At 43.1% G+C, this 13,809-nt stretch overlaps 1 protein-coding gene and 2 long non-coding RNA genes across 5 annotated transcripts in view; 1 reads left to right on the top strand and 2 right to left on the bottom strand.

The window, feature by feature from the left end:
• Positions 1-2,081: 2,081 nt before the first annotated feature.
• LOC310663953 lies at positions 2,082-13,785 on the bottom strand. Its single transcript, XR_014504712.1, has 2 exons — positions 13,403-13,785; positions 2,082-2,283 (listed from the first exon to the last, which is right to left on the bottom strand). It is a non-coding gene; the product is annotated as an uncharacterized lncRNA (long non-coding RNA).
• LOC310663940 lies at positions 8,888-12,686 on the bottom strand. Of its 2 annotated transcripts, none has more exons than XR_014504698.1 (2): positions 12,627-12,686; positions 8,888-11,052 (listed from the first exon to the last, which is right to left on the bottom strand). It is a non-coding gene; the product is annotated as an uncharacterized lncRNA (long non-coding RNA). The 2 variants fall into 2 exon arrangements; XR_014504699.1 differs by lacking the exon at positions 12,627-12,686 and adding an exon at positions 11,392-11,523.
• DENND4A (DENN domain containing 4A) overlaps positions 12,736-13,809 on the top strand; it is a 64,943-nt gene continuing 63,869 nt past the window's right edge. For both annotated transcript variants that reach the window (XM_083411774.1, XM_083411773.1), the window contains exon 1: positions 12,736-13,007. The gene's annotated coding sequence lies outside the window, so the exon portion shown is untranslated. The remainder of the gene's footprint in view (positions 13,008-13,809) is intronic.

The raw sequence follows: 13,809 nt of genomic DNA, 5'->3' as shown, positions 1-13,809 counted from the left end.
TTCAGGTGATCCACAGCATATTTGTGGTTGAAGATGGGAGACAGCACATCCATTCCAAGTGGGTTTCTTTGTGTTATTACAGCGATGTGGAACCAAAACTGACAGAGTAGCACGTTCCTTAACACTGCAACATGATGTTGTGGATATTACTCATGTGTTCACAGTGGTGAGATCCTACAGCTAGCAGATGAAGTTAAAGAGGAGTTCAGGGAGGGAAACTTAGATGTCAAGAGGCCTATAGGAGCCAACTCCTAGGAGCCAAGGTCTCTTCGCATCCCCCCAAAAATATATATATAAGGGGGCCAGCCACCCCAAAGTTGATGGGCATTGTCATTCAAATAGTGTGTGCATGTGTGTGTGTGAGCGCGCCTGATGTGTGTGTTTGATTATGCAGGGCTGGGTGAGGCGGGGTTTATCCATCCTCCCCCCCCCCCATATTTTATTCAAATTGTCACCCCTGCAAGCAGGATCACAGGCATGATTGTTTAAACATAGTCACACAAAAGGGGAGCTCACTGACATCACCAAAACAAACCACATTTAGCAGATGAACAATGAAATGGCTCAGATTGTTAGTGGTACAATATCATTATCTCTAGCAGATCACAATGATCTCACACACAGTGAATCAACCACTTGAAGGAGAGGCAGATCTGTCCTGCAAAGAACTAGACCGAGTTACGAGCTGTTTTACTCTGTCCATGGAAATGAGCTAGAGTTTTCTAATAATAAAAAGAGGGCTTGGCAAAGCTCTGCTTGACACAGGGAGCTATATTTTAAAAATTCCCGTTATTTTTGGGTGGTGGTGGTGGTTGGAAGCCATGGCTGCTAAAGGTAGTATCACAGTGCTTTAAAGGTAAGGAGCAGGTGTTGCCTCTGTGCCACACAAGACTCTTTCTTGGCAACTAACACAGCTACCTCTGGTAATGGATATTTGACCTTTCATCTGCCACAAAGCTCCAGCTTTTTCTACAGAAAACAGGACTTAGGAACAAACTTTTGCAGCTATTCCTATCTGAGTCCTGAATGGTTGAGCACTCAGATAGGAATAGCCGCAAAAGTTTGTCAAAATTGATCAGGCTACGCTACGGCAACCTCAAGTTTCACAAATCAGTGAGGAAAAACTATGTCTTGGCCTTCAATTCATTGTATGCTGTCAATGTGACATTCAGACGTTGCTAATAGATCATTGGCTATATATATATATATATACAGTACATATATATACAGTACATATATATATATACAGTATATATATAGATAGATATAGATATAGATGTATGTATATATATATATATATATATATATATATATATAAACACATTAGGCCTTCTGAGGAAAAGGGAAATGGGATTAATAGGGCACAGCCCCACCAGTCTTCTTACTTGCATACAGCCCCAAAGGTAGATCACATGCCTGGCATGCAAAAGGATCTGGAGATCCACTGCTCGTCAGTCAGCTGGATGGACCAACGGTTTGACTTGGTATAAGGCTGCTTCCTCTATTAGAAAAGAAGAATCACACATGCCCAGAATACAACATTTGATTTGATTTTGAGTCATTATATTGTTATGCTGTTTTTCACTCAAATGAATCACAAAGCGGCTTACAAACAGTAAGTAACAATCACATAAGAGAACATCACAAATACAGCATAAATCATATAGAATAATTAACAAATAATAAACAATACAATTACAATCTATTAAAAAAACAACTAAAACAAATAAGCTAAACAGCACAATTACAACAAAAGTCATATTATAGGATTCACGAAATACTACAGCATTCATAATCTATAAAATATCGTAATGCCGGCATTATAAATTGTACGGATTTTGTGTTTGTTTTTCCTTTTCTTCCGGGGGAATGCTTTGAAGCTCCATAACCAATCTGCAGCAAGCAACACGTCTGACTGTTGATGATAGTGATGATTTGTCAGCAAGGTAACAGCATGTGGCTGGAAGGGATTTGGGATGGTGCAAAGTCTCACCTAAGACAGGTACACATCTGTTGCCCCAGAAAACGAATTAATGAGGTTGCGGAGAACCAGCGGCAGTTTCATTGTTCCATGGTGACAATTCTGATGACAGATTGTTTCAGAAGACTGGCTTTCTTCCTAGGCATGTTGATGAGATATACACAGGCTAGGATGGGTCAAGTATTGAGAATGAGGCAGACTCTTAGCAGCAGATGTTTCATTGTGAAGTTTGAGGGGTTTGGGGGCGGACAACATTTTTCTGGACACCTTTGCTAAGTTAACTTCCACTTCCCCCTTGTGGGCTGGGTTGAAAGGGAAAAAGAAAGAGTTCAGTCCTAAGGAATCAAGCTTGTTCTTGTTGTCTCAGCAAAGCTTGATAAAAATGCTCTCTTTGCTGCAGTTTGGTTTCCCAGACCAGTTGACAAAGCAACTATTGTTTACCATTCCTTTGCATGGGAGAAATGCAGTTCATTTCAGATGGCTTTCAACCACCCATCTCCAACCTTGCACCATCCAGAAGTTTTGGACTTCAACTCTCATCAACTCCAGCCCTGAATGGCTGGGACTGATGGGAGTTATAGTCCAACATCTAGGTGGTGCTAGGAGCAGGTTGGCAAAGGCTGGTTGAAAGCCATTTGAAATGAACTGTGTTTCTCCCATATCAGTGGTTTAAAGCTCAATAGATTTAGGTGCAGATAGAAGACCATGGCATACTCCCTTATATAGGTGTTAGGCTTTTATTGTTTATGTGTTGAACCAGTTTAACAGCTTTCTGCATACTGTACTTGGCTAAACCAAGTATATGGTTAGTTCTTGGCTGGCATAAGTGTGTGAATCCCAATTAACATGCATGTTTTTGTTATGTAAATAGCAGTTATTGGGAAACCTGACTAGATTTAGGATTATGGGATGGAGAGAGTTTGATTCTTGCTATCCCTCCCAAGTTCCCAGGGCAGGGAGGGGAGATTACCTCTCTGAATGCATTGTTTGCTGTTGTTAACATCATCCTCAACACTGAGGGAAATTGTACTTAAAATCAAATTACATACATTACACACAGTAACCTGTACTTGAGGTACATGACCAAGAGTCTTGTGCTACCCTTAAAGCCCTAGACATTTACTATGACATAACCTTTTATGGACAATGACTAACCTGTTGTGGATTATTATTATTATTATTAGTAGTAGTAGTAATAATAAATAATAATAATAATAATACTGTTGCTTTATTAATTGTCTTCTAAACCACCATCTCAATGTGATTCGCATGAAAGATAATTTTAAAAAGTTAGAACACAAAAAAGTAAACATATAACAAGACTAAAACTCAAAAAATGGACACTTATGGTAAAGACCCATGGGTGGCGCTGTGGGTTAAACCACAGAGCCTAGGACTTGCCTATCAGAAGGTTGGCGGTTCGAATCCCCGCAGTGGGGTGAGCTCCCGTTGCTTGGTCCCTGCTCCTGCCAACCTAGCAGTTCGAAAGCACATCAAGTGCAAGTAGATAAATAGGTACTGCTCTGGCAGGAAGGTAAATGACGTTTCCGTGCGCTGCTCTGGTTTGCCAGAAGCGGCTTAGTCATGCTGGCCACATGACCCGGAAGCTGTACGCCGGCTCCCTCGGCCAATAAAGCGAGATGAGCGCCGCAACCCCAGAGTCGGCCACGACTGGACCTAATGGTCAGGGGTCCCTTTACCTTTACCTATCCATCTGGGAAAGCCTGCAGGAGCAACAATGCCTTTGGATGCTTCTGAAAAGTGCAGGTGGTAGATGCTTGTCATACACAAAGAAAAAAGAAAAAGTATTGTCCAAGTCATCTTGGAATTCACTCTTCCAAAACACTGCAAACAAATTCCATACTCTAGTAAACTTGTTTGTCTATTAATTTCCACAGCAGGTTAATTTGGATAACATTGCCCTGTTCTGTCTTCCCTGATGCCATTCAGACATCAACAGAACAAGTGCTTTCTTCCAATTTGCTGCTGTAAACATGTTGGCAGCCATAAAGTAGGTTTACAACCACTTCAAGATCAACATCATTAATCAAATCCTTAAGATAACTCAGAAACTATTTAGGGATTTTGTGGTATGAAACAACCAGCCGTTTTATCAATCACAAAACTTGCATAAAATGTAATATTAATTATGTGAATGCAAGCACGTTGTTGTTGTTGTTGTGTAAATAGTTGCCCTGGAGAAGCCTGATCAACACTGGAACTGCTGGGGAGTAGAAGTTCAATTATTTCTACCGCTGTCACAATCCTTCCCACACACTTCTCTGAAGCTGTTATTTGGTCTGACTCAGTGCAAGTCCGCTTCCTATTTTCCTGTGTCTTAAGGGAAGGACCAAAGCTCAGTGGCAGAGCATTTGCCCAACACTTTCTTAGATGCAAGGAAATTCTCACCTCTCCAGGAAGGGGTGGGAAGCCCGTTACTGGATTTACACATACAATCTGAATTATCTGTGACAATTAATATTACAAAAGCACAGGGAAATGTATTGTCCAAAAATTTGGTGCTATCACCTTGCACAAATTAAGAGCTGTTCGACAGTGGAATTTGCTGCCAAGGAGTGTGGTGGAGTCTCCGTCTTTGGAGGTCTTTAAGCAGAGGCTTGACATCCATATGTCAGGAGTGCTCTGATGGTGTTTCCTGCTTGGCAGGGGGTTGGACTCGATGGCCCTTGTGGTCTCTTCCAACTCATTGATTCTATGATTCTATGAAATATCCTTTGATGGGGTGCCTCTTGAGGGCCCCCATGCCCTTGAGGTTCAGTTGTCCTTCAGCAGAGATTTGGCAGGAGTCTCCACTCTATTCTTTTAAACATCCTTTGGAAGATACATGCTTTGTTGATATTTTTCACGATGTTTTATGGATGCCTTTGCTGATTTTATTGTATACCATCTTGATATAAATTTATGAAAGTGTGGGTTATGAATACTTAAATAAATATATTTTAATTTAGATATTCTACTAGTACTTGTCTCCACCTTGCCTTGCAAATATGAATCCTCATACTGGTAGCGCATGATGGAAATCTGGTGCAAGGAAAGCAGCCTTTATACTTTATACATGTACGATGGATTTGTGCAAAAATCAGTAGTTTGTGGGGGCATTATTAACATTATACAAAATATGATAGGCTATAATTTACTGCCACTGAGGCCATTACAATTCCTTTTAGAGTATCTTAAAAATGATATACATCTGGAATGCCATAATTTGGTGGGAAATATGTTAACTAAAGCAAAAAAATTTTTTTTAGCAACACTCAAATAGCATACGCCAGCAATTCCAATAGAACAAAAGTGGATTAATAAAACATGGAACGCTGCCATGAGATCTAAGCTGACTGAGATGGCACAATTACGAGTAGGATGACAGAATGAAGAACAGTTTGAGAGAGGTTTATGCCTCTTCAGTGATTATAATATGGAGCTATTTAAAACACAGATGGGAAACCTCTAGGCTGGGTCTCCCCTTCAAATGCCCCCCCCCCTTGCTGATCCTCAGGACAGTGGTGTTGCATCTTTTGTTGGTGTCTGGGGCATGTGTGTGTGCACATCAGGTGGGACCAAGGGCTGGGTGTGGAAGGTGAACAATTCAGGAGATGGCAAAGAGTGATCAGGAGCCAGTCTTCTTATATAAAACAGGCGCCATCTCTGCAGATAGGAGCAGACACTCCCCCTGGAGAGCACATTTGCAGTCCAGACATTTCTGCAGAAGAAGCGAGTGTGCTGTGCCTTATCTTTAAAAGCTTGGCATGTGTGGAAGCTGTTGGGACATCTTTGTTGCTTTTGTCCAGTTCTGAATATCTGGCTCGTTTACTGAATCCCTGAATCATGACTCCCGAACTCTGTCTGCTGCCAAGCCTGTGCTGTTACTTTCCTGAATTAAGATCTCTTTCTTACTTAAGATCCTCTGTCTGCATTTGCTGGGCCTGAAGCAGGACACTAACTCATGGGAATCCCATTAATAGGGTAATTAAAAACACATGTAATCCAATTGCAGTAAATAAAGAGTTGGCAATTCGTCAGACTAGTTTTCACTTAAACAGTTTACAACTTTGCAGTTATTCCACAGGGCTGTTGTGAATCAAAATAAGAATAGCAAAGCATTTAGTTCTCTGAAAGGGTGCTATTAAAATAATCAATTTCAAGAACACATTTCTAATATCCAGTGATCAGAAACAGGGAAACCTTAATACCGAAAAGTTGCTTGACATTTAAAGCTTAAAAATAAGTACATTTGCATGTACAGGAGGTGTTAACACCCAACAGGCTGGAAAGCAAGATATGAAGAACAGTCACCATGAAGTAAGATCCTCTTTTTTTAACGTCACGCTTGCTAACTTCTTCCTGTACGTTTATTGGCCCCTTGCAAAGATGTTTTTCTGTGTTGCAGTAACACAGGACATCACCATGGAGACCCAACACAAATCTACGCAACACGGAGAGAATCTGAACATTTTCTGTGAGATGCTACTTATAATAAACCATCTCCGTTCTACTGCCTCTGCTTCTCTGGACATTTTGAAGAAATGCATGTCTTTATTCTATTTAATCTATTTAGTTAACAAAATTTATATACTGCTCAATGGCACAAGGTCACTCAACAAGTTTCACAGCTGAGTATCTGAACCCTGATCTCCCAGTTCCTAATCCAACACACTATCCGCTACTACACCATACTGCTGCAGCCCACCCAGCTGGCCCCATACATTTTGCTGCCTGAGCTGCAGGACAAGATGTTGCCCCTTCACAATTCCAAGTTCAGAAGCTGACTGCACTGGCAATTGAGTCTTACTTCAACACGTCTGATCGGATAACATCCTGCACCATACCTGAAGCAGCAGTCCCCAAAGGGACCATGTGGCAGCAGAGGGGGAGTCAATAGGAAATTCTGGAGGCTGATACTGCTGTCCCTGAACAGCTGCTACCTAAGGCAGTTACCTCACTCTGTTTAACTTAGGGTTGGCCCTGCAACCCTACAATGCTGAAGGTATTAGAATCATATGCTAAGAGTCTAGTCCAGAATGCTGGATGAAATGGATCTTAGTCTGACTAGTCCAGCCAGGGCAGTTCCTGCCAAATGAGTAAAACGCAAAAGTTGGCAATTTTGTTCTTGTCACGATGCAAGAACTACATTAATTTTACAGGTTTTACTAGATTCTCAGGGGGGGGGGGTTAGAACAGTTTGAGGGGCAGATTACAACCTGGAACATGTGTCCATATGGTGGGGTGCAAGTGAACAAATCAGGTGGAGTGTCCCCCACTCTCCAGATTCAATGGGATTTTCCTTAAGAGAGGTAGACTTGATTATTTATTCCCCTTTTCACATTCTTTCCTCTGTATGCCACACATTTCTGAAAAGTTGCTACTCCCCAGGGCCCCGGTTTTGTGTTTTAGCAGCTGTTTCCTATTGTTTTCTCAGACTGGGGCCAGCAGCCGCATGGAACACATTACTTGTGCCCAGGAGTGTTTCCTAAACTATTATTTAGTCAAAGATGCAAGGCAAACTGTGATGTTGAAGAGCCTGACAACTTGCAGAGCTACTTTGCTTCTTTCCAGGTTTGGATTACTGTTAGCTAGGTACACTTTAGTGTAGCGCTCCAGGCAAATTTGGACCCTTGCTATGGTCCATAGCTATTTAGAAATTTCCTCTGCAATCAACCAAATACCATCTTTTCCATGCTGAGTTCTCATAAATTCCTGGGGCTGTTTGTATATAGAAAGAGTGGGTATTATTCCAGACATATTGACATTTTAAACACCTGCACACCCTTGTGCAGAAAAAAGGTCTGTCCTTTTTTTAGCAGCTGCACAACAGGCAAGGACTGAGAGGTGATATTTCCTTAGGTTTGGAAAAGCAGGTACAATTTATTGGCAAATACTAGGTCTTCAGCTTGAGATGGGCTTAAGTTCAAAATCAAGCAAGGGGCCAGTGAATGCCACAAAACTCCTTTCCCATTACATAATTTATCAATAGCCCTTAATTTTATGCAGAAATGAAAGAGAAACTGAGCCTACCAAAATTCTCTCCTTTGCTACACTTGTAGTCACAGGAAATCTGTATCGTGAATGCTATCTGTGGTTTTATCTGATGCCTATTACTTTGATTCTAGAATACATCACAAATGCTGAAGTGTTCATTTGTGATCATTAGAATAATTATAGGGAAAGCATGTGGATCTGGGGTTGAGCGTGCCACGAGAGACAAAGCTTTGAAAACCTTCCCAAATGATTAGTCAGAGTACCTGGTGTTTTCTCCAATATACAAAGCTAGTTCTGAGATGTCACTTGGATCGAGTACTGTTTGTCTTTACAGTGGGGTGTCCTGATTGAACTTGGGGGGGGGGGGTTACCCAAACATAAACCTCTTTCCCTCCCTCTGGGAACAGCTGCAAACAGTTAACCCACATCAGCTTCTACTGCTTCAGAACTCTTGGTTGAGTCCTGACAACTCTGTCTATAGGTCTTGCGTGTTTCATTTTGTGTGTAGCCTAAGATTTTAATTTCTTTTGTTTCTCCCCCATACCTCCGCCCAACTAATGGATGTGAAAAGAAATCAGATGGTTTCCCCAGATAAATAAGGCCCTTGGTCCTACAGAGTATTCATTAGAGGCTTTGTAGAAAGAAAAGTGGATTAATCAAGAGCAGCTGGTGATGTGGGTGGCCTCATTGGTGCTGCATTTGTGGCTGAATTTCAAGTTCTGAATTATCCTAATGCGTGCTCCATTCCTGGAGAATATTAGAATAATTCAAGGGAAAATATGTTTTTAGTAATTGAGACCAAACACAAGCATCACATAAAACCGGTTAATGGTAACAGTAAGGCAGACACTGATTCACTTGTTGCCCTTTTCGAGATGGTAAAAACCACATTGCAAGAGTATTTGAATATTTATTTCAAGTGTTTATAGCCAACCCTTTCCTAGTTAGTCACAGAGCAGGAAATACATATATATTAAATACTGTGGCCAGCTCTCTCTGTCCAGGAAAGACTATATTCGGTGAAGCAGCTACAGCTGGGAAGATATTCCCAGCCACTGAATCCACCTGGGCTTAATGTGACAAATGTGGCCTCAGGAGCACCCCAAAAGTGATCTTTCAAATCCTGGACCAAGAACCCATCAAGTCACAGTACGTCAGTGTTGTCTGGATTCAGTTTCAATTTACTGGCCTACATGCAACCTATTATCACCACCAGACCTCAGTTCAGAACCTGCATCTGGGCATCTTCTGTATATTGATGACACCTCATTCCAATTCCCCTGATGCTATATGCATAAACTAGGGTCACAGTTCTACATCTGCACACAAGATTTGTTGTAACTGCTTAGAGAAAAGCGATTGAGAGTTCTAGTTTAAGGGCTTGGTTGAATTGCACCTCCACTCCCAAATACAAAGATATGCTGGACTTGCTGGTCTGTGCTATTCACTTGCTAGCCCACAAGGCTGATAGTACGCATGGATTAATCTGTAAATTTCATTTACTCATTTTTGGCATTTTCACTTTTTGCTTCTTTAAATGCACTTGATAATTTGCAAAAAGTAAGGATTGCTGAGGAGTTTGGACATCTTCAAATAAGGTGCTCATTTGTGCAGAGATTGGACTTCCCAATCCTTTAAAGTGAGAGAGAGGGTTTCTCACTACCCCAAATATTAAATAAAAACACTTTGAGCACTTATTCCACATTTGAGCACATTTCCATGTTTACATAAGCCCACAACTAAAAGCGATTAGCAGCACAGTGAGAACACACTTAGCAATGCACAGAGCTGGTCTAACTATAGAAGCAAACTAGGCAACTGCCTGGAATGCCAAAATCCCAGTGGCACCTGCATCTGCTGTGCAAATGGCTTAGCAAAAGAACAGCTGTTTGCATGGTTCAGTTTATCTGGGTTTTTTAAATGAATGCTTATCTGTGAAATAGGGAAACTAATTCATTAATGAACTGAACCACTTTTTATTTTTAATTTATAAAATAGGGTTTCCAAGTGCCCAACAGCCAGCTGGCTGTTGAGCACTTGGGAATCTGCAACAGCTTCTTCAAAGGCAAACCCCACACTTCCACATGAGCTCCCAGGAGCAGGGGGTGTCGGCATATGAAAACCCTTTGCAAAAGTTATTTCAAGCAGCCCCTCCTACTTATAACATCACTATGTTAAAGGCAGTGGGGAGAGTGCTTAAAGTGCTTTGCAAAATCTATTTTAAGCCACCTCTCCCCTTTAAATATTTCTCAAGCGGTGTTTGAAGCAAGAGCGGGAAGCTGCTTCAAAGAGCAAATTTGCAAAGCGCTTGAGGACAGACCTCCTGCTTCCATCCTACAGTCTCAAATGGGAGAACAGGGACTGTGTTAAGTGCTTTGCAGAAGTGCTTTTTGAAGCAGTGCTCAAGCAATGTTGGGGTAGGGAGGCTACTTCAAAGAGCACTTTTGCTTTATGATTCTCTGTACATTTTACAAGCTCCTTTACCCTCCTGTCTGCACAACTATTTAAAGAAGGTGGTCAGCTGGGAGTGTGTGGGCATGGTTTGGGGGAAATTACCTAGAATGTCAAATTGGACCCCCTGGCAGACCAAGACTGACCTACAGGCTGGATGTTCCCTACCGCTGATCTAAGATAAGACATGTGAACAACAGCTTCTCATAATACAAATAGCAGTTTTTGGGAAGGCAGGTGTGACATACAGCTCAGAGCTTAATAAATCTCCTTCTCCCCTCACTTGTCCTGACTCTTATTGAGCTCTCCTGCTGCTGCTATTTAGAGATTATAAAAGAATCATGCAGCATCAGAATATGTGTTTATAACATACAGCTTTGCTCTGAACTTTATCCATTATCCTCTGAAATCAGAACAACTTTCCCACTGGTTTCTTTGGTCTGTTGTATGAAAATATTTTGGTGGGAGACCAGGATTATTTTTTTCTTCATTGCAATTTTTGTCGCTTTAGTAAGTGCCTTCTACAGAGAATTCATCACCACCGCCATCCATGATATTCAGTTTCCTCTTTTATAATTTACAGACAGCATGGGTCCCTGGAGTAAGAAATTCCTTTCCAAGACCTGCTTTGAAAGCAAAGGAAAGGCAAACACAATGTTCTACCGCTGTCTCACCATCATTGTTGCATTTAAATATGCTGCTTCTTAAGTTTAATCAATCCCTATCAGACATCATTCCTCTAAGCACAAAGGGGTCAATGCTAAATTTCCTAATGAACAAATCAAAAGCTTCTGGCTTTGCTGCCTAACTTTTAATAAGAACATACCATGCCAAAAGCACCATTTTGTTGTATAACATTTAAGATGTAGCGACATTACTGCATCATAAGTAAGCTGAACGAAATGATAGGGTGATTTGTCTTTTGGAATGAGAACTATTTTGTTGCCTATCAGTTTCAGTACCTGTTTCTGCTATTCCCAGACAGGATAAACAGATGCCATACTTGAAAGAAACAAATCAAAACTGCAAGGGTTAAAAATGAAATTTTGGATGGAGGAAAGTAGTAGTATGTTAAACCTAATCACGTAGAGTTTTAAGGCAAGGTTCAATTGCATCTCTCCCCACTCCCTACTAAAACAGAATTAGCTTGCCTCAAGTCAGGTACGCTGTACACTACACTATGTTTATGAGCTGGTGGTAGCAATGGGAGAGATAGTTAATTCAGTTCACATTTAAAGGCAAACCTACCTAATCTGCACTCTCAAAAGCAATATGCCAACTGAAAACACAGCTATCTCTCAAAATATGCAAAATTCAGAGCAATTTCGCAATGCAGTTCTTCAGTAATATGTACAAAATGCATACAATGTGACAAAAGTGTGCACAAAAAAGAGTTTGTTATCAACAATAAAATAAAAAAAATGCATTGCATTAGGGGAAGCTGCTCTAGAAAAAGGCAAAACTGCAAACATGTATTACAAAAAATTCACACGAAACTCATGACTTTTTATGACCCCCCCCCCTTAAATCGCAAACAGAAATACGGGAAACCGAATTTAAGTTCTGAAAAATGAGGAACTGAAGAAAACCTAGGAGGACAGATTCGCCCATCCCTAGCTGGCAGTAATATGGGTGAGTCAAGCAGCAGAAACATTTTACAAAACAATAGAATTGGTATGTCCATCCCAACCCCAAGAATCACAGAACTGTAGAGTTGGCCCATCTTTCCCGCAGCAGCAAAGCCCTGGGCCAAGAGACCCCAACCCACTTGGGACCCCCCTCAGAAGTCAGGGTGCTGGGCGGACAAGAGACCCCACTTGGGACCCCCCTCAGAAGTCAGGGTGCTGGGCGGACAAGAAACCCCACTTGGGACCCCCCTCAGAAGTCAGGGTGCTGGGCGGACAAGAGACCCCACTTGGCACCCCCTCAGAAGTCAGGGGTGCTGGATGGTTGAGACACCCCACTTGGGACCCCCTTCAGAAGTCTGGGGTGCTGGACGGACAAGAGACCCCACTTGGGACCCCCCTCAGAAGTCAGGGGTGATGGACAAGAGACCCCACATGGGCGCTGGTTTTCTACAAAGCTAAGAGGTATACTATACTGTATAAACCTTGTGAAATGAAAGGAACATAAATAAAGTAAAACAACACACACACACCCCTCATCCCACACTGGAAATCCCGCTAAAAACAACAACCCTCGAGGGAGTCCTGAGAGCTGGCCACCCGGCCGTCGAGGGACCCCGGCTTGGCTCCCTTCCCCGCGAGCGCCCCTCGGCCTCCCTCCTCCTCCTCCTCTTCCGTCCGTCCCCCGCCAGAGAGCCAAGATGGCGGCGGCTGAGGGGAGGCGGGGAGGGAATCCCGCCTGAGGCGCCCACACGGCGAGGGAGGAGGCGGCGCTGTTGCTGCTGCCGCCGCCGCGCGCGAGGGGAAGGAGGATGCCACAAGAGGCGATGCTGTCTTCGTGATCGGGCGCGCGTCGGCGAGGGAAAAGCGCTTCGGGACCTCGAGGGGACCCCTCTCTCTCTGTGGCTCCCCTCCATTCATGCTGCTGCTGGGGAGCAGCGCCCCCGCCTGAGGTGAGGTCGCTGGGGCGAGAGACGGCGGGCTGCCTCTGTCTTTCGGGGGCGCTGCTGCTGTTATGGATGCGCGCCTCTCTCTCACCCCCACCACCAAATAACGGAGCCGAGGGAAGAAGGCGGCCGTTGCTGCTCTTCCACTGGGATATTTGGGGCAGCGGGTTGGCGATGGCGAGGCGAGGTGGGGGGGGGGGAGGAGAGAGAATAATACGCAATTTCGGGGCATCTCTCTGGCGTGTTGTGCGTGTGTGGTTTTAGGATGAGGGGACGGACGGACGGACGACGAAATGATGCAACTGGCGCGTGTGAGACATGACGGCGGGTGATGCCAGATGCTGGAGTATATAATATTCAAAAGAAAGAAAAATGGGTTAGCAGCCCTACTCGGAGTAGACCTTTTGGAATGAATGGGCTCAGGCCCATGAGTTCCCGTGGGTCTCTTCCCGAGCACGACGTGGCTGGAGACAACCCGGTGTCATCGGTGGTTTTAATCTGTTACATAGGAATGAAGCTGAAGTATTTTAAAAGAAGGGGGGGGTGTCATGTGTGCAATTCCCCCCCCCCATCTATTTATGAAGTATTTAAAAGAAAGGGATAATCCATTCAGTTGTTTCTGGCTAGTCTTATTTATTTATGTTCAAAATTTGGCGAATGTTGGTGTTACGTGTGAATGTCGACTGTGCCTCAGGAATGTATGAAATGTATGTTTCCTTCTGTGGTTTTGGGGTTTTTTTGGACCTCGGTATATTCTGATGCTCTCTGCCCCGTGGTGAGCTGACCCACCAATGTTCACCAGCCTGTC

Source organism: Podarcis tiliguerta, assembly GCF_965153285.1.
Source record: "Podarcis tiliguerta genome assembly, chromosome: 14".
Taxonomy (NCBI): Eukaryota; Metazoa; Chordata; class Lepidosauria; order Squamata; family Lacertidae; genus Podarcis; species Podarcis tiliguerta.
This window is presented reverse-complemented; position numbering and strand designations above follow the sequence as displayed.